Here is a 21856-nt window from a genome sequence, read left to right on the forward strand (position 1 = left end):
TTATGCAGCAAGAGGAACAAAAAAAAATCAAAATTTTATTTTTTAATTTTTCTCTTTTTATTGTTTTTGGCTTTGGGGAACCCAATGGAGAACACAAAACTAAAAACACCTAAAACAAAAAAAAACAAAAAAAAATTTTTAAGTTATTTAATTTTTGCGAATGTGTTTGTGAAACATATGTTTTCAAATTTTTTTTTGTTTCTTTTTTTTTTAGTATATTGGCTATACTACACATAATGTACATGTTATTATTATTCTATACCTGTTTATTGCACATAAATTACAAGAAATTGCCAGATGGAATTCAAAAATAACCATTTTGAATGATGCAAAATATGTATGAGCTTAAATCAATAAATATATGTATAACAAATTTTTACAAAAAAATCTACTAATATTACATTAAAAAATCACTCTGTACTAGTACGAAATTAAAGCAGAATATTTTTTATATATATATTAAAACTTTAAATATAAGAGATATTTGGACGCTAGAAAATTTTTTGATTATAATTATAAATTTAATTTGGCCGTCAGGTGTAAATGATAGAAATTACTTTATTCTCGTATGTTTGTATATAATAATATGTATGTTTGAAAAGCGATCACCTGATTTGTTTTAATTATTCTGAGCTCAATCAGATAATTTCAGTCCAATATGTAGCTAAACTGTCATCAAACTTTATTATAGATTTAATCTGATATTTTGTCGTACCTATATGTAAGTAGAATCTTAAAGTTTCGCATGCTCACTTATTATATTTAATAATTATTACATTTACTTACATACTTCGGCATAATAATTGTTCAATTTATAAAATTTTTGAAAGTACAAAATTTCGATCATGCATAGCATTAATTTAACTAGAACTTAAAAATTCATTAAGAGAATTGTAAGAATATTCAGAAAAAAATACACAAAATTAATACTACATATTCCAATATAATAGGGTATTGTCCATAGTCATATTCCAATTTGATTATAAATTAATATATTTGGCAACCTTCTTTCAAATAATACAATTATATTTGATTTTTTTTTTCTGATTTTTTCCTCTCTCTAACAAGTAATACTACTAGTAGCCTAGTTAGTTGCTGCGTCAACAAAAAAAAAAACTATTATGTATAAAAAATATTATGTGTATATAAATAATGTACATACAAATAAAATATTATTTACTTATGCAGTCTACAGCTGTAGTATATGTATGTATGTAAGAGAATGTATATTTTAAATTCCTCTTGTTTTTATTTATGATAGATTTTCATAAAGAGACAGGTATTTCTAAAAATATAACACACAATATTGTTATATGAAAATATATACATATGTACATAATATTGGAATGTATATAACTTTAGCACATATTATGTAGGATACATACATATACATTCACTTAATACAAAAAGTTAATGCAATACGGAATTTGATAATGCATAATAATTTTATTAGTTAGTTAATCTCTCGCATATTCTATTACTAAATCAGTCTAGCCAACCAGCATAAAAGTTTAAAGAAATTTTTTTTTTTGTGTTTTAATAAAAAATATTTTTATTTTAGGAAATTAAAGTAGCCTTTAATTAAATATTTTCAAATTTTATATTTGAATTGTAATTTGCACAAAAAAAAATTTTATTTTGAGTTTCTTTTTTAATTCCTGAAATTGGACCAATGAAATAACTGACATAATTGTACCTACATAACTACTTTGAATTTTTTTTATAAATTAATTTAAGTATAAATTTTAAATTTGTAATTAAAAAATTAATTATATTATAAAAATTAAATACTTATTAAAATTATTTTTTAAATTAAAAAATAATAACAAAAGAAAAGTGCCTCTTTTAATTTTGCAAAAAAAAAAATTTAATCTTAGTGATAAATTAATAATTGATTTGTTAGCTACTTTAGAGCAAAAAATTAAAAAAAAAACAAGTTTTAATTTTTTATGTTACGTAGGCAAAAAATATCAATTTTGTTATATTATTATAAATATTTTGTATACATATACTTATATATATATATATATATATATATACACATGTATGTATGTTCGTGTAGAGAAGTATATTGAAATTTTTTTTTACGAGTTCTTGTACAAAATTAATTGCTTATTTTAAAAAAAAATTGAGAATTTTCATTAATATGTTATATATGTTTGAGAAAGAACATTTAATATACAAAAAAAGTTCCAGCAGAAGTATTTAATTGTAAAAACGAAACTAAAGCGGTGAAGGGCAAAAACACCAATAACGTAAAATCAACTGTTCATAATTTTACATACATAAATCGTCCGTTGAATTCGCGCCGATGATTTCGCGTCATTCTGGGAAATCACATTTAGAATCCTATACGTATATCAAATGAATTATACAATATAATTTTTATATTTTTAATGATTTTTCAAAAAATAAGGAACGTTTCACGATTTTGCGTGTCATCTTTGGGTAGGAGTCATTCTGATCTTCTCTTTATCTTTTCAATTTTAGTACATGTTTTAATTTTAATAAAATCTTTCCAATTCTCCATACTAGATGCGATATTCTAAATTTGATATACATATATTCAAATCTCATATCTATTTGAAATAATTTAATATGTTTACCTTAAAACTAAAGGTAAAAATTATTTGATATAAAAATGATCACCATATCGTAGTGAACGATTAAAAAATTTAATATCGTAAATGACCAATTATTTTAAGTAAGATTTTCTTGTTGGTTTAATTTGTTGTAAATTCTTGGATATTCCGGCATATTTTTAGTATAAACTAATTTTTACTATGATAATACCTATATATGTACATACACATACATACACAAAATAATCGCAAAAATTTCATTGTTCCCATGATATTTTTGGTTTTTTTTTTTGTTTTTCTTTCTTATTCAATCATTATCATATTTGGACTCGTATACTAAAATTAAAATTAACTTAATATTAAATACAAATATATATTCATACATACATACATACAAAACATATAATTTTAATAAGTAGTATATAACTAAGTGTACCTACATTAATCTACCTTATAATTTTATATAAAAAAAAAGAAAAACAACTTTTATTTATAAGCTCTCTCATTTTTTTCTTTTCTTTTTTTTTTTGTTTTTAAAAAGAAAAAGAAGCAAAAAAAAATTTAATAATAAGATTTTTTAACAAAAAATAAATCTTTGTTTTTAAATTTGATATTTTATATTTGTTTGAATATTGCACATGTATGTACATATATATTTTTGTATGTATGTAAAGTATATATGCATGTATGTACATACATAATTATAATTTAAAAATACTTATAATAAAATATAAAAATTAAATTTTTTTTTTTGATTTTTCTCAATATTTTATAAAACAATCCATTTATGCATACATACATACATACATAATTATTTTCCTTCTTGCTTTTATGCATACATACCGTCAAATATATAAATTATATTATGTACTTCACCTAAAATTGTTTTATACATACATATATTATCAATGTACATACATATATACATCATATAAATTGTACATATATATGTATGTTCCTATAAATTTATTTATAGAGATAGAGAGAGAGAGATATTGTTTTCAAGGCTAATCACAATTAAAATAATCAAAAATTAAAAAAAAAAAACAAGAAAATAGAAAAAATTAAAAAAACAATAAAAAAATTTTTTTATATAAATTAATTCACAGCAGCAGCAACAACAAGCAGCAACAGAGCAGAAAACAATAAAAATAAAATCAAATCAAAATTATTGTAAATTTTAACACAAAAAAATAACTACTAATAAGAAAAAACAAAAGCAGAATAATAAAAATTGAAACAACAACCAAAAAAACACAGAGAAAAAAATAAAGCGACAAAACAGAAAGGGAGTTTGTGCAGCAAAAGCAAAAATAAAACAAAAAATAAGAAAAAGAGACTGCCAAACTGCTTAAACTAGTAACAAGAATATCAAAAAAATAAAAACAAAACTAGTTCTTCAACTTTAATTTCAAAATTATTCTTTGTTATTTTTTTCTTTCTTTATTTTTATTACATACTTATTTTAAATATATAAAATACACTTGCATTTTATATTACTTACCTTTTACTTAATTTCTTATACATACATATGTACGAGTACTACTTTTAAAAGTAATTGGTTTGAATTTTATTTAAAAAAAAAAAAGTAAAAATAATCAACGCAAAAGAATTTATTTGCACCTTTTCTTTCTTACTTTGAAAATTGCAAATCAATTCGCTGCTCCGTTCTGCTAAGCAAAATTCAAGATAAAATTCATTTGAAATCAAAAATTCAATCAGAACTTTTTGAAAAGTCAATTGCAATTTTTAAAAATTTTTTCTCAAATTTTAATTTGATATTAAATTTTTTTGAAAACTATTGCACTGTGTTATTAATATCAGCATATAATTTTTTTTATTACATATTTAGATAAATTATGGTTTAAGAGTGATTGAACGAAAAAGAACAAATTGGAAAACCAAAAAAAAAGAAAAAATATCAAACCATACCAACCAATACCACAAGTCAATCATAACAACCTTCCTTTCTAAACCATAAATACATAAACAAACTTAATGTACATTTAATGCAAAAACAAAAAGAAACCGATAAATAAATAACAACACAAACATACAAAAAATACAATTGAATTAAATAAAATACAAAAACACATTAAAAAAGCTACCATTAAAAAACAACGACCAGACTTTTTTTTTTAAGAAATTAATAAAAAAAAAATTTCATTTTTTCTTTATTACACACACAATAAAAATTCAAAAAAAAAAAAAATCAAATTAAAATATTTTATTTTATCTCTTAAAAAAAAATAGCAAAAGCACGACTATCACGTAATTTTTAGCAAAAATTACAAACAACAATATTAAACTATATTTAATAATTGAAGAAGAAAATATAAATAAATTAATAAAAAAATAAATAAAAAATAAATAAAAAATATTAAAAATAATAAAACAAAATATATAATTAAATATTTTTACTTACATTTTATACAAACATATAAAAAGTTTTTTAATTTCAAATAAAACTTATATATGTATAACAGTTTTAAATAATACAATAAAGAAAAAATATTAAATTAAAAATAAAAAGAAAGAAAAGTAAATAAAAAATTTTTAATTTTATAAAATCAGTTTCGTTATTATTTTTTTTTCTTCATTTTAATAAAATAATTGAAAAGTTAATGAAAATTTGAATTTAAAAAACACAAAAAAAATTTAATTATAAAAATTTTTCGGGAGCAGTTATTTTTTTCACAAAATTAAAGTTACACAAATAAAATAATATTTAAATTAAAAAAAGAACAAGTTGTAAAATTAATAAAAACATTTTTATGATTTCAAAATAAAAATTGTAAAAATCAACATCCAAAAAGAAAATATTTGAATAATTTTGAACAAAAAAAAAATCAATGTAAGTACTACAATCATATTTTTATATTTATCCCTATTTTAAATAAATTTATGTTAGTTTAGTTGTTGCAATCATGACATTACTATAATTTTACTTTAAATACACAATTTTGTCACCACGCTATATTTCCTTGTTTTCTCTCAGTGTGTAATGTTAGGTACTTGCTTATGGTAACTTTACTACTTTAGAATTCCTATATTCTCCAATTTTCTCTCAGTGTATAAATAAAAATAATTTAAATACATTATTTGATCCTTATTATTGAAGGCGCTATTTTGTTTTCCCTCAGTGTGGAATGAATATGAGAATTCATTTTTTGGTGACTTTAAAATGCTTATATTCTCCAATTTTCTCTCAGTCTATAAATAAAAATAATTCAAGTACATTACTTGGTCACTTAGGGACGCTATATTTTGCACAAATTATCCACTATCAGCCAGTTTTTTTTTATTTCTAAAGTAATTTGACTCTCACAAAACAATTTAGAGACTTCGAATAGCTTATAAATATTATAACATATAATTCTTAAAGCTAGAACGTTAGAGTATTCGACGTCTAATTTTATTACTCCAGTTTTTAATAATGGATATTCTTTGCAACATCAGAAAGAGAAAGAAAATGCAAGTTTTAGTATACCTACATATTATGTAAATTAAATTTCCCTAAGTAAAGAATTCCAAAAATTACTTTTCCAGCGAAAATTATATGATTTTCGACACAATAATTTTAAATAAATAATTAATTAATTAAAAAATTCATTAAAATTTTAATAAATTGAATAAGTAAATTAAATTCAAAAGAATGTTTTTTTGTAAAAACCGTATATTAATTTTGAAAATCTCAAAAACAATTCTTCAAATTTCTAGTTTAGATCAAAACTGAATTACTGAAAAAGACTTGATTTTCACATTATAGGGATGAAGAAGAAGGATAGGGAGTAGAGGAAGGAGGCGAGGGCGGGGGGCTAAATTAATTAATTTAATATGAATATTTGAACATGTTTTTTTAATAAAAATTTTATAATTAAATAATTTATTCAAACCCATTGCTTATTACCTAACTGTATTTTGAAAATAACCGGTTTTATTTCAGCATCATAATATTATTTTTCTTGTTATACTTACTTAATTGAATTAAAAAAAATGCTTAGTTATTTTGAAATATAACATGCTTAACCACTTAGAAATTCTAGTTTCTATAGTTTTTGCTTAGGAAATATTAAAATTTATACAAAATCAATTAAATATTATAATATGTACGTGTATGTTTGTTCATATATTTATATGTGTGTATGGAAATGTAAAATTCTATATTATACTCATGCATAAATAAATTGTACAAAATGTCAACTAATAAGTTTTTTAATTTAAAAATTTTAAACTTACAATGAAATCAAATTCATAATTTACCTATAAGCAGTTTGGAACAACCCAATCTAAATTACATATTGCACTTGCTTATATAGCATTTATATTACACACGCATTACACATATTATGTATATTAAACATATGAAGTAGATACCTACTTATTCGCAGAATTTTAATTAATTAACTTATATACATAATTTATTTATATGCAATAAAATGTAATAATATTATTAAATTGTGTATAACTGCTTAAAATACAAAAAAAAAATATTTTATGCAAAATTTTAATACGTATGCAAAAATTTTGCACAGCAACAAAACCGAAATATAAAATAATAAAAATTCATGTAGTACATACATGTATGTGCGAATATGTGTATACATTTTTCCATATATACTTATGAAAATTATTGAGTATTTTTCAATTTTGCATAATTCCGCATACCAAAATTAGTGAAAGTTTTGCATCCTTTATAAAATTTATGTAATAATTTTAATCAATTAAATTTTTATCTTACAATTATTAATTTTGTCATTGTAATTATACATGTATGAAAGAAACCGTCATACATTGTTCAACATACAAATTGTCATAAACTAATTTTAAAGCAATTTTTTACTGAACACATCTTTCTAAACTTTGAGTAAATATAATACATATATTTATTTTTCATCAATTTAAATATTAAAATTTTGGAACAAAATGCTCATTCATAGACAAAAATGACTTAACATCCAAGGAATCAGGATTCCCAACAACAAAAATTATTGTTACTCGTATTTGAAATCGCGATATTGTAGCATTTGAATTTGAACAGTGCCGCACTTAATATATCAGGAGCCTTGAGAGAATATATAATAAGCTTTCGACAATAGACGACATGTTGTTTTACATAATGCCCACATACATACTTATGGACATCATTTTATAATAAAATAAAAATATAAATTTTCGACAATTTCTGAAAATAAAATACTTTCCATATCATTAAACCTTAAGTTATAGAGATTGTTGTTATACTTATTTTGACAACTTGTTAGTTTAATTAGTAATTGTATATAATATGGTGTACCGATTTAATGAAAACAAGTCTTTAATTTTAAAAATTGTACATTTAAATTAAAGATATGTATGTATGTTTAAATGAATTTTTTAAACTAAGCAATAAAACAATTAAATCAGCTGATTTTCTCTGTTAACAAAAAAAAAAAAAACAAAATATGTCAGTACACACACATTGAAATTGGTATTTGTGTATATAATAATACTTAGATGTGTGTTAGAAATGGAATTTAATATACATATATAATATTTATAGCTTGCACGCAACAAATAAATATATGTATGTTTTTGTGAGTGTGTATATTTAAATGTAATAATCGTATGTTTTTTTTTTTATTTTTTTTTTAATGAGGTTTCGACTTTTTTTTTCTTCATTCGGTATTTATTTTTATGATTATAACAGATTTTAAATTATTAAAACAATAATAATAAAAAAAAAAAGAATAAATTTTCAGAGTTCATTGTAAATTTTTATAATTTTATTAATTAATAATTTTATTTTATTGTAAAAATATTAATAAATATTATTATGAAAAAATATACAACAAAATAACTACATATGAATATTAACCGGAACGGTTGTTGATCATCTATTGTCATTATTGCTTATTCAGTTAAGCATACATATGTACATACAGAATATATACATTGTAAACATATTGTATATTTTAAAACTTAGCATTGATTATAATAGATTTACTATAATGTTAGGTCATTATCATATTCTATTATAATAGTAGTAAAATACAATTGTTCAAACCAAAAATTAAAAATATTCTCAAGGGGGCAATTTATACTTTGATTTGAAATCAATAAAAATTTATATGCATATATATATATATATATATGTGTGTGTGTGTGTTTGTGCATTTGTATTATACATACTTATACATATATTTCCATTTTATCCATATACATACCTATAGTAAAGTTCTTTGCAGTTAGTCAAACTTATTTACTCTTGACGAATTCATTTTAAAAATTTCCTATGCTTGAATATAAAAAAAAAAAACTTAAACGGCAACTCATATTGCCGTCAGGAGAATCACATACTTTGTTATTTAAATAATTTTAATGCATTAAATATTTACCTTGTTTTATAAAATATTTCATAAATTTTATTTAAAATTATATTTTACACGACCTAAAGAGATGGTGATTATCAAAGTGAATCGGTCTGTTCAACCAGTTCAAAACTTTTGAAAAAAAAAAATTTTTACGATAAAACTTGAATTTTTATACAAATTGTATTTGTAATTTTAGAAGTTTTATAACATTATCTTCAATTTTATTACGGATCTTTCTACATACTTACATATACATACATATATATATTGTAATTATGGTATATTTCAGCTATAATAAATAAATTCCATGTGGCAACACGAGATTTTTTCCTTCTATTTTCAATTTCAAGTTTTTATTATAGCAGGTTATACTCATATAATATGTATGTATATATTTTGTAAACGTATATAACGTAATGATAATTTTAAAGCTAATTACCTAATTATAAATAAGATTAATAATGAGAACACATGCCTATTTGAATAACAAAAAAAAAATAGTTAAAACGTGTAAACTAATATTATGATTACCTAATATGCACAAGTGAAAGCAAATACCATAAATCTAAATAATAAAAACAGAATGTAAAAATTAAAAATATTCTTTTGCATGAAAACAAAAAAGTAACTCCGATATTATACATACTTATGTAATTATGATTTTCCAATATGTCAATTTTATGTCAAAATAAATGTCAATTTTATTACGATATTGTATTATACCTGTTGCAATTACATACATAACGTATATGAATTACTTATAAATTATGATTTATAAAATCATTTCTCGATTAATTCTACCTAAGTATATATACCTAACGCACTTGCAAGTTTATGAAGCAAAAAAAAAACAGAGTTACCATACATGCAAAAAATTTTAAACAAAAAAAAAATTTAATTTATTCAATACGAATTTGCGTTGGCGAAAAATTATGAAAAATGAAATTTAATTTAAGCAATTATATATTCGTATATATTTTATAAATATACATATGTATATATATATATATATATATATATTTAAAGAATGTACATGCATTAAAAATGTCAAATTCAAAAAATTTAATATTATAATTTTAAAACAATGTTGCAATATCTTTTCACACCCGTTACTTTTTTTTTAATACGCATACTTATATAATGTACATACATACATACATACATACATAAATATACGTTATACTTATTCAAGTATGTTAATTTGCTTACTGTGGAATTTTCAATTAAATGTGAAAAAAATTATTGCTTTAAAATTTTATAATTTAAATGCCATTTTTCATTTTAATTGATTCAATTACCTAATCAAAATTTCGAAATAAATTTTAACACGTTTACGTGTAAGTAATATGAAAATTTCAAATTTGAATTAATTTCTAACTTTTTTTCAAATTTTATTTACTTAAATGCAAAATATATGTATGTGTGTATTTTAGAACATATTGGTATTACAAGTATATTTTTAATATTTTGTTTGATTTTTTCAATTCAATTATGAATAAGTATTCAAATAACGAAATTTAATAATAAATTTGAATTTAAAACACATTTATTTTTAATTCTGAGTAAAAATAGACCTGATGCCTGTAATTACAGAATTGAGGTAAATGGCCGATAGCGCAAATACAAATGTAAGTATGTAAATTACTTACATAATTTGGAATAAGTTAGGAAGAAATTGCAGAATTGGGGGAGCCCAAGTTTCGTTTATTAAAAATTAATTCCTACTGCAAATAAGTTACAGTATTTACTTGTACATACATATATACATAAGTATGTTTATATTATATTAAAAATATAAAATATAGTCTTCCGTCATGCAAAAAAGCCCCTCAGGCATGAATGCCATTCTTTTTTGATAAATGAAATTTTCTCCTTCATTTCGTTTTATTTTTACTAATGCACTCTAATTTATATGTATGACAACCAAAGGTACATATGTATATTATATATAATTGTACATATTTATATACCTGTGCATATGCACGTAAATGTTTTTGCTTACTTGGTGCCAAATCATTTAATTTTTGATTGTTATTAAAATCTCGTGTATATCATTTGGTAACATTATTTAATAAATTATACGTCTACATCATAAATATAATTTTGTCAAACAGTTGAGTACAAATATATAACATATGTAAGTATATAATATACACAATTGTACAAATATATACATATATAATTACAATCTTACATACATACTTGTATGTTGGTAAATTTGAGAGCAACTTTTTTGCTTTTATTTTTTTTTCTTTATTTTCAATTTTTCATTAATTCTCTCGTCTCTTGTCTCTTGCCGTATTGTGTTGTTTGATTTTAATCGGTGTTTTATCTGCGACGCGTGAAAAGCTTCTCATTCTAAGTTTTTGTTTTGTGTCAGTCGCGTGAAATAAAAAAAAAAAATATAATTTTTTTATTACTTATTTTTAAATTTTAAAAATATAAACTCAATTTTAATTTTATATAAATTTTTGACAGCGGCACCGCTTTGATTATTTTCTAGTGGAAAAAGTACTTTTGTATACTTGCATTTAAGTAAATATACATTATTATAAAGTTTAATTGTACACATATGTATGTACGTATGCAAATGTATGAATATGTTCAGAAATTTAAAGTGAATACAAAACTTACATAAAAATATTTATACATACTTAGCTCCCATTTGTTAAGTGTTAAATTTAAAAAGAATTTCAATTATTAGAAAAATATAATTATATGTATGTATGTACACATGTATATTATATAAATTGAGTGATTCACAAAAATTGTTTTTTTTGCAAAACATTTTTATTGTAAAATTTTCCTATTTTTTGTGATTAATTAACAACTTTTATAATAAGAAATTGTGTCGTAAATAGTGCTAGCGAACACTCACTCACCTGCATGATCAATGTAATAATGCTTTGATTTTAAAAATGAAATTTTACTTAAATAATTAAATAAATATTATAATAACTTAAAAATTAATAATAATTAAAATTTCAAATATTTTGGCTGCATAAATAGTAAAGTAAGTAAAATATTTTTTTTCGAATTGAAATTTATAATTTCATGTCAGAATTTTATAAGAAATAAAATTGCAAATAAACAGGAGACAAATACTTTAAATTCTGTTATATTGCTTTTCAATTGAAATTGTGGTATGATATTAGGTTTTATTATCCAAAATATGGTCATTTCAAAAAATTTGTAATAAAGGGCTGGATAACTTATTTTTTGCCTTTTTTTTCCCCTTGTACGGATATATGTATATTGTATATATTATATATATACTATATATATACAAGAAGCTTCTTTGGTATGCTCTTTTTCTGAAATGCTACCTGAAATAAGCCGCCGGCAAATGGGTGTATAGTTTTGAGTTTTGTAACAATTGAGAAATAAATATTTTAACAATTTTTTTAATTAATAATAATATGAAGGTACCAACGTACCCAAAAATATGTCTATAACATTAGGTTCCATACATTTGCGACCACATTACCTTGGTTTGCTGAAATAATTAAGGAAATAAAATTAATTTTTTTTATCAAAATTATTTAAAATTTCTGTGGTATTAAATATATTATTTGAATAAGATTTAAAATAATTCACACAAAAACAAAAAGTTAAAGTAAATAACTTTTAAGGTTTTTAATGTGAAAATTTTAAAATTAGAAATACAATATAAGTTTCAGCCACATAATTTATGGTCCTAACTCTAGTTTATATAATTAAAAATAATTTAATTTACCCGGAATTTAAAATTTTAACCTTAAATAAGTAAATATTTTGAATTAAGAACATTTATTTAAATTTCTAATGGGTTTATTGTTTTTTTTTTCAAAATTTTATCACTTGTTTTATAACAATTTGGATTAAAAAATTATTATACAAATAATATAAGAAGAAAAAAACAAACGATTGAGTACAATTTTTAAAATTAACAGATGGTGTCTTTTTTTTATTAATTTTTTAGAAAACAAACAAATAAATAAATAAATTAAAGGAAAAATTAAAAAAAATGGAAAATTAGTTTTTTTTTTTTTATAAATTTAGAACTCTTAAAGTATATTTACATATATATATATGTATATATATATATATATGTATATATATATATATATATATATATACTTATGTACACAAAGCAATTTATTATATTTTTTTTATTTAGTGAACCTGTTTCGTTTTTAAAATTTAACACTAAAGGTTCAGTAAACTTTAAAGTAGAAATTTAATACTCACTAAAAGAATTAAAATTATCATTTTTCAGTCTTTTTTTTTTTTTTGTTTTCATAAGAATAAAAAACGCTATTCATTCTTTATTTCAATAATAAAAAAAACATACTTAATCGAAATTCTAAATTAATAACTTTAAGTATAATAATATCTTAGCACATACTTACATTCGTACACATATTGATATATGTACATATATACATACAAACCTGTAGATATTTGTGATTAAATAAATTGAAAAGTTGTTTTAATGTCTTATTTTTTTTGCCTTCTTTTATTCTATATATCAGTATGTACATAGTAGGTACGCTCACTCAATTAGATAATTCTTATTTTATTCGATTCGATATGACACCTTTAAGCATGTAAACAAGACATGTTACAAATATATTAATGTAAACAAGACATGTCACAAATATATTAATTAAATTGTATACACGTACATATGCATATATACATATATATATATATGTGATATAAATATATATTTGGAATGATTATAAAATAATAATGATTATATTATAACAATAAATAATAGAATATTTTTTATTAATTTTTATTAAACTGACAGTTCATCATTTTTAAATTTTAGTAGATAAAATGTTTTGTTAAAAAAGGAAAACAGAAACTACTTAAGCCGTTATACACTAGGCTACGTAGCTACGTATGTGTATGTTAATAAAAATTTTATACTTCATTTTGCAATACTTTGAAACTCAACAGGAAAGAGGTGGGCCGGACCTTATATTCATAGGTACGTTATGTGTAAGTTGGACCAGTGTGTAAATTGCTAAATTAATTCTAATTTACTGTAATTCTCGGGTTGGCTTATGTGAGGGTAGAGATATGGAAATCTAGCAATATCTCAAATTGATAAAATTTCGATTTTGATTTCAAAGCTTCTTTTAAATGTTTAAAGCTTTAAATCTTTGATTAATACTATGACAATCCAGAATTATGAGATAAAAATGAAATAATTACAAAATAAATCGCACATCTTTTGCTCCATTATGCAAAATGTGCAATTTATAACCGATTAGCTCCAAAAATTTTCTTCATCAGTTAAAATTATTGGAGCTTTACTGTAAAATCATTATATTTCTGTTAACATTGTATAGCATTCTACTTAATCTTTAACCTTTAATAAAGTTATATCAAACTTTTTTTTTATTGTTGTTTCTTCGTTAATTATAAACATGTTTAAGGTAAGTGTCCCTATTACTGACGTATTTCGCAACAAATTCAACTTTGGCGTGAGATATTTTATATGTGGGACACAATAAATGATCGTGTTTCCGATTTTTTGAATAATTTGGATAATTGAGAATAATGTTTTTTATAAAATTATTTAATCAAAATATTTTTTAATTCATAATTTTTCGATTAAAGATGAAAAGAAAAAATGTTTCTAATATTGACATATCCGCAAATGTTTGTGTCTATTACTGACAGTTTGTGTTCCTAATACTGACAATGTAATTTTATATGCTGTAATCCATACTGTATATATGAATAATGGTTTAAAATGGTTAAAATGATAATATTCAATAAAAATGGAATAATAATTTGGATTTCTACGGATATTTCATTTTATTTAAAAAAAAAATTAAAAATTTATCATATTATAATTCAAACAAAAATAAAAAACATATTTTTTATTGAATTAAAGGTAAAAATATGTGAAATTCAGCTGATTTGAATTTATTATTACTGTAGAATGTACTTTTACTAGTAGTCTAATATACGACAATGAATAAATCAAAATTTTTAAAAGAAATTTATGAAAATCTAATTCGAAATGACATAATGTTTTATAAAGTATTATAAGTAATATTTGCTACAGATGTATTCTTATAAATAATACCTAAAATATGATGTACCATATCACACGAAATTATAAGAAATCATATCAATATATTCTAAAGCTGCTAATAAGCCTATTCTAAAGCTGCTTTTTGTTTTAACAAAGACTATTTATGTATTAAGTACGTAACGAGAGCAACCCATTCTTAATTTTTGGAACAACATTTCGGGTTATTAAAAAGGACTCCTTTTCTTATTAAAAGAGAACCATTTCCGTTGTGATATTTGTTATGACGTTAACGTTTACAGTAATTTCAAAGCATTTTTTTAGAAAGCGAATTGTACTGTTTTATTGACAGTATTGTATGCAATATTGACACACAATTTGTTAGACGAATATCACTATTAAAAAGGTAAAAAGGTCGTAGTCAGATATAGGTTTTCACAAATGTAATCGATTTTCATTCGACAGAAATAGTTTAAACAATTTTAAAGTATAAAGAATTTATTTTAATTAATTAAAATGAATATCAAAATTAAAACTTTATACTGACATAATTTTGTACATAATATTGACCATCTTTAGATCGTATTACTGACACCCGTTTTTAAAGCTAAAATACTCCGAACCTGTAGTAAATTCTTAGTGTCAGAATTCGGACATTAGAAAGAAAATTCAAATTCGATTTTAATTAAATAAATACGAAAATAAAAATTTAAATATTTTAAAAATGACGACATTTATAAAAATACGGATTTTTGACGTATTACTGACACATATGTCAGTAATAGAAGCAGGGTCGAATTTTAGATGTTCCTAATACTGATAGAAATTATTTTTCAAAATTCTTATTTATTTAACGTTTTTACTCCGAATAACTTATAAAATAAACAAAAAAATAATCAAAATATTTAATTTGATATAAATACATATATTTTTAACCCTCAAATAAGTCAAAAAACAATAAAAACAAAATCGGAAAAATTAAGCAAAAAGTATAAGAAATTCTCCAATGCAACCCACTTTTGCTATGTCTATGGAAACAAAACTGATTTATGTTCAATATTTTGGAGTTATTTCAAAACTAAATAAAAGGAAGTATTGCGATAATTTGAATTAATCTAGAAATAAAAAAATATATATATGTTGTATAGAGAAAATCTCTTAATAATTATAAAAAACCTCATATATGTCAGTATTACCGCCACTGTCAGTATTAGCTACACTTACCTTATGATAATAAATTTTTTTTCTTCATTATTTAATTCATCATTTTATTTAGCAAATAAAAAAAATTACAGGTATTTAATTTTAATAAATCAAACAAAAAAACAACAAAATATTTAGGCTTTCTTAATATTTTTGACCGGTATTTTATTTTAAAAAATTAAGTAGAAAATGTATCATATGAGAAGCAATTTTTAGGGAAAAAATACCGAGATATTAAGTGTAAAACTACTTTTCAAAATTGCAAATCCAGTTCATAATCATTTTATGATGCTACCAAATCCATATAAAATGACAATGGCAACAGGCACCACAAAAAAAAAGTTGTTAAACCAGAATTCATAATTTCTTTGTTTGTAAAGTATCCGGATTCAGGAACTCTATAAATGATATTTAAATTTTTAATATAGTAATCATCATTTTTATATTAATTTAATATTTCATGTTTGTACTAATCCGTACTTCCTTTTTCTGACAAATTCGAGTGATATTTGGTCATCATTCAATTCGACATTTAGAGTAGGACTTAATCATCATTCGATTTTGGATGAAGGTCCTCTAACACTATTCATTAATATTTTAAGCTGAAACATATGCTATTGAATTATGTGCTCTGGAGTGGGGCAATTCTCGGGGCGATTTCATCTGTCTACAGTCTGAGGGAAGCAACAATTTCTTTCGTTTGACCGAAGCCATGCTTTTGACGACAATGATCCTGCTCGCCCTGAATGATTGAGAGGAACGGACCAGGGTCGATTATTAGAACGAATATCCGAGCTTATTTCACCCCACAAAAATTCTCTCTTTCTTGGAGCCATAGTCCAGATTTGAGGCTATTGGTGGGTGTAATCACTAGATATTGTCTCTCGCTAGCCTATCTGAAAAGGATGGGAAAGGCGGAGGACGAGATCTGCCTTCTCTCCCTGGAAGAGGACGAAAGCAGTTATTGTTTAAATGTAAGGCAATGACTCGCTTCCGACTGAGATGCTTTGAAAGGAGCTTCGTGACCCCAGTGGGAGTCTAGGGACTTGGTGTGGCTGCTATACTGCAATTCATTTTGTTATTTTTTAATATAAGTATCTATTTTAATACTTGTCACATAAATAATTCTAATAAATAATTCTAAAAAAAAATAAAATAAAATTTCCTATCAATCGTCTAAAAAATTTCTCAGAATTAATTTTAATTCATAATTATATTTGTTCAGCTTTAAGTTTTTTCAGTTGCTTTCTTATTAAAATATCTGCTACTAAAAAAATAACAAATTGAGTAAAAATAACAAGTTCAACAATATAAAACAATAAATTTATGAAAATTAGAAATTATAGAACAAAAAAAATTCAATAATAATAATTATTGTAAATTATTTAAAAAATTTTAATTTTCTTTGTAAATTTTCATACTTTAATGAACATCTACTTAATATATACAATGTATATACATATGTATATATGTATTCGTGTATAAATATTGAATACTAATCAAATATATCTTGTAACAATTTGAAAAATAACTAATTATTTGTCATTACCTAACTAATTCTTATAAAAAACACAAGAAAAAACATGGCTTTAGAGACCATTTAATAAATAAAATAAAAAACAACTCATTTACATATGTCAAACTTTAAGGTAAAAAAAAAAATTGATGAATACTTAAAACATTTTTTTTTATAATTAATTCCGAACTTAATTCTGAATAAAGGTTGTGTAACAACTTAAAATAATATAGATTAAAATTTCAGTGATGTTGTGACAAAAATTTTTTTGCAAATTTTTTTGGAAAAAGTACTAAAATTATTAAAAATTTATTATTTATAATATAATAGTTATGTTGAGAAACAACTTTGACAAATTGCGAATATTTTGAAAGCCAAATCAGCGAAACATGATATCCTTCATCTTTTCGACGAATCATGATTTTATTCCCCGCTTCGTCCTGGTCATATAAGATTATTTGATAATGCGTCGGTAGGAGAATCTCAGAAAATTCTGATATTGGCTTTTTTTCGGATCCAAATTCGAACTTTAAAGACTTTTTCGGTCGCAATCGAAATTCGGCAAATGTTTTTTATTTTGATAGCGATGAAAAGCAAATTTCTTTATAAATATATTTTGACAGACTTATAAATATGATTTGCTTATAACATGTTTAGCAAAATTACCAAAAAGGTGTGTTCATAGTTAAAAGTTGAACAAATCTATCATTTAAACGACATTATATACTAAATCCTGCGATTTTTTTTATTAAATTTTGACTTCCCAATATAAGAAAGATTAAATTTAATTTACAATTTAATCGATATTTGCAAATTTTAATAAGTTTATATCCAAGAACATTTCCTCATTTACTATCAGAAACAAGAATACTTACTTTTTTATCAATACTATTTCCTTAAATTTTTGAACAAGCTATACAATACTTTTATTTTACACGACAATGGATTATGGTTTTACAATAAAAAAAAATAATAATGAAGAAAATGAAAGTTTATGTAAATTGTGTCTTTCTGCAATAAAATATTCAAAGTTATAGATCTATATTTTATCATCACAAGTACATATAATTAACAAAAAACAAAAAAAGTCTTTCAAACTGAGTGCGAACCTATATACATTCATACATATATATTCATGTACTAATAAAGTACTTTGTGTACTTTCAATAACATTGAACTGAAAATTATAGATTACACCCGTATTGTATCTCAATGATAACACGTTTTATAACAGGATGAAAAATAATTTTTAAATTCAAAAACCGGATTTTATTACCAATTTATTATTGTTCTTTTTAAACATTTTTTATTTTTTCATATATGTATATGTACATAACTATATTTTGTAATTTAGAAAATATAATAAAATTTTTGTTAAAAAAAAGTTTAATAAAGAAAAACCAAATTAAAAACAGATTTAGTTGAAAATATTTCGAATTTTTAAAGCCTATTTAAAGAAAGGCTAAGTGCATTTACATTTCAAATAATTGGGTAATTTATTTTAAAATACTTACCTTATTTACGTATATTAAATTTCTTTATTGGAATATAATTTATTTACTAACAAAATTCATCGTATTTGGTAAGTACTTATTTACCTCAGTCAATGTAGATCTTAAAAGTTCTATTTTAAAAATAATTTTCTAATTATTAAATTCCAAAAATTAAGTAATACGAAAATCGTACTTAACGAATAAATTAAATTGAATTTCACAAACAAATTTAATTATTTACAAAGAAAACTGATATCGTAAATGGATGTAGAATGATATCGTAATTCAGATAAGTACAATAAAATTTTGAAAATTTTTTTAAAATTAAGTGATAAGATTAGGTACTATTGAAATTTATTCATCTCACCGGGAAATTCTAAAATTAAAATGATTTTTATTCCAAATTCCATTAAATATTTTGTAAAATATTTGAAAATTTTGTAATTAAACTTTTTGTTCCAGAAAAGTTGGCTGAATTTTTCTTGAATTCTTTTGAATTCCTTTGTTATTCTAGAACATTTGATTTAGTCTCAGTCTTACTTTTGTGTTTTTAAATTTATTTTTATTACGTCATTTTTATAATTCATAATCACGTGATTATTTGTGTATTTTTCTAAATAAAATTATTTTCTCCCTGGGCAAAAACATCTTATATTTACATACATACATATGTATCTACATAATTTGAATTAAACAAAATTAAACGAAATTTTGAAAAATATTTTAAACAACGCCATCTCTTATTAATTATTTACATTTCTTAAATTCCGTTTTCATTTCACAGCACTTTACGTGATTACCTACATGGATTCAGACAGTTTTTTTTTGTCATAAATTTTGAGTACATACCTAGTTTTCCCCAAGTGCAACTCTCAAACCTTATACTTACATATATCAAAAATTATTGGCAAGGTAAGAAATATAATGTATATATATATATATATATATATATATATATATATATATATATATATATATATATATATATATATAATTTACATATATATATATATATAAATTAATATGAAATCTTATGAATTTAATCTGAACAAAAATGTTGACTACTGGTTTTACCCGAGATTATTTAAGATAAAAATTTTAATTTATAAAATTCTTTCAAAATTAATTTATTTATAAGTATAGAAATAAAATATTTCTTATATAACGTGGAAGAATGACTTTTTACATACACACAATACCCACAATATTATATTTATAAAAATTGACTTGGAACAATATACATACGTAAATGAGCACTCCAAGATATCAGAATTTTACTTTGTTTTTCACTTTTTTTTTGTCATAAAATACATACATACATACATAATATACACGTACATATGTACTTAAAAATGAAAGGTTAATTAATTTTGTGTCGTCAATTCATCCATGAAATTTTAATTTATTTTTTTTTTTTAAAGAAAAACAAAAAATTATAAATGACATAAGGAGTAATCGTTTTTAAATTGAATATTTTTATCAGTAACTAAACTTGTTAATTTTGATTATTATTAAAAACAAAAAAAAAAAAATTTCCTATTTAAAAATTAACGGTAAGGCCTTCCAAATATGTAGATTTACCATTATTACTTAAAAATTATTATAGTCGTTATATGTTCAAAATTTTATTTTTAATAATATACATACACACATAAATTTTAATAAAATAAGCATGCATATACTTTAATAAATAGTGTATATACATATGTAAGTTTATATTTGCTTGCATATATATATATAAATATATGTACATGTATTTTTGACATACGTACATATATTTAATTTTGTAACTATAGAAAACAAAACAGACACAAAAAACAAATTATAAAATAACTTGATAAAAATATTTATACCTGGATACAAATATGCTATAAAAATTATAATAAATTTAATATACTTATGTATGCATATTTGTATATATGTATATAGGTATACAGACATTATGCATATTAACCTGTATACTTAAATTGATGCAGACTCACCCATTATAAGAGCTTTTAACAGTGGTTTTCAATGTTTTTCAAAAAATTATTTGCTCTCTACTCTACACAATTAATTTCAATAATATTTTAAAATATAATAAAATAATAAGGAAATTAAAAAAAGCACCGACACTCCTTAGGCGAATATTCGTGTGTGATGAATCACAAGAGTGCAGCCTGGTTGTGTACAAGAGCATACACCCTGTCACAAGAGCAATCACATAAAATTCTTTTGTGAGTACGATGACCAAAAGACTGGAGTTAAAGTCTAAAAATTTAACAGTCAAAATTTTCAGAACATCGCAGCGGTTGAGCCTGTGAATTAATGATCTCTGTCTGTCTGTTTCTGTTGAAAGAAAAAATGATATTTTTTAGAGCTTACCTCTTTAGCGGCTGCATTCTGTGTTTTATGATAATCTTTCAAATGACATTTAACGAGTAGTGTTTTTTTTCTTGAAAAATAGTTTCACATTCACTGATCTAAATCATTTAAACTTGATCAATATTTACTTTATTGGAAAGCAGTAGCAAAGCAACAATTTTTATTGTATTTTTGGTTTTTCCTCTTTTGTTTTCTTTATTTTTCAGCTCTCGTAATAATAAATTTATTTTTATATTTTATTTTTCTTTTCTGTTTTTACTTACATGTATTTTACTTTTTTATTCTAATTATAGGTAAAAAAAGAAACAAAA

The 21856-nt window shown here is 22.1% G+C and overlaps 1 protein-coding gene and 1 non-coding gene across 3 annotated transcripts in view; one reads left to right on the top strand and one right to left on the bottom strand.

The window, feature by feature from the left end:
* Positions 1-2407: 2407 nt before the first annotated feature.
* LOC129619352 (U6 spliceosomal RNA) lies at positions 2408-2515 on the bottom strand. The gene has a single exon (XR_008697859.1). It is a non-coding gene; the product is annotated as a U6 spliceosomal RNA (small nuclear RNA).
* Positions 2516-5320: 2805 nt separating this feature from the next.
* The window catches only part of LOC129619302 (GATA zinc finger domain-containing protein 14), a 36617-nt gene continuing 20081 nt past the window's right edge, over positions 5321-21856 (top strand). The window contains exons 1-2 of one of the 2 annotated variants that reach the window (XM_055534490.1): positions 5340-5436; positions 13755-13913. The gene's annotated coding sequence lies outside the window, so the exon portion shown is untranslated. Of the gene's footprint in view, positions 5437-13754; positions 13914-21856 lie in introns of both variants that reach the window. The other variant, XM_055534491.1, reaches the window with a different exon arrangement.

The sequence above is a fragment of the Condylostylus longicornis genome, unplaced genomic scaffold, assembly GCF_029603195.1.
Source record: "Condylostylus longicornis isolate FDR11 unplaced genomic scaffold, ASM2960319v2 ptg000011l, whole genome shotgun sequence".
Lineage (NCBI taxonomy): Eukaryota > Metazoa > Arthropoda > Insecta > Diptera > Dolichopodidae > Condylostylus > Condylostylus longicornis.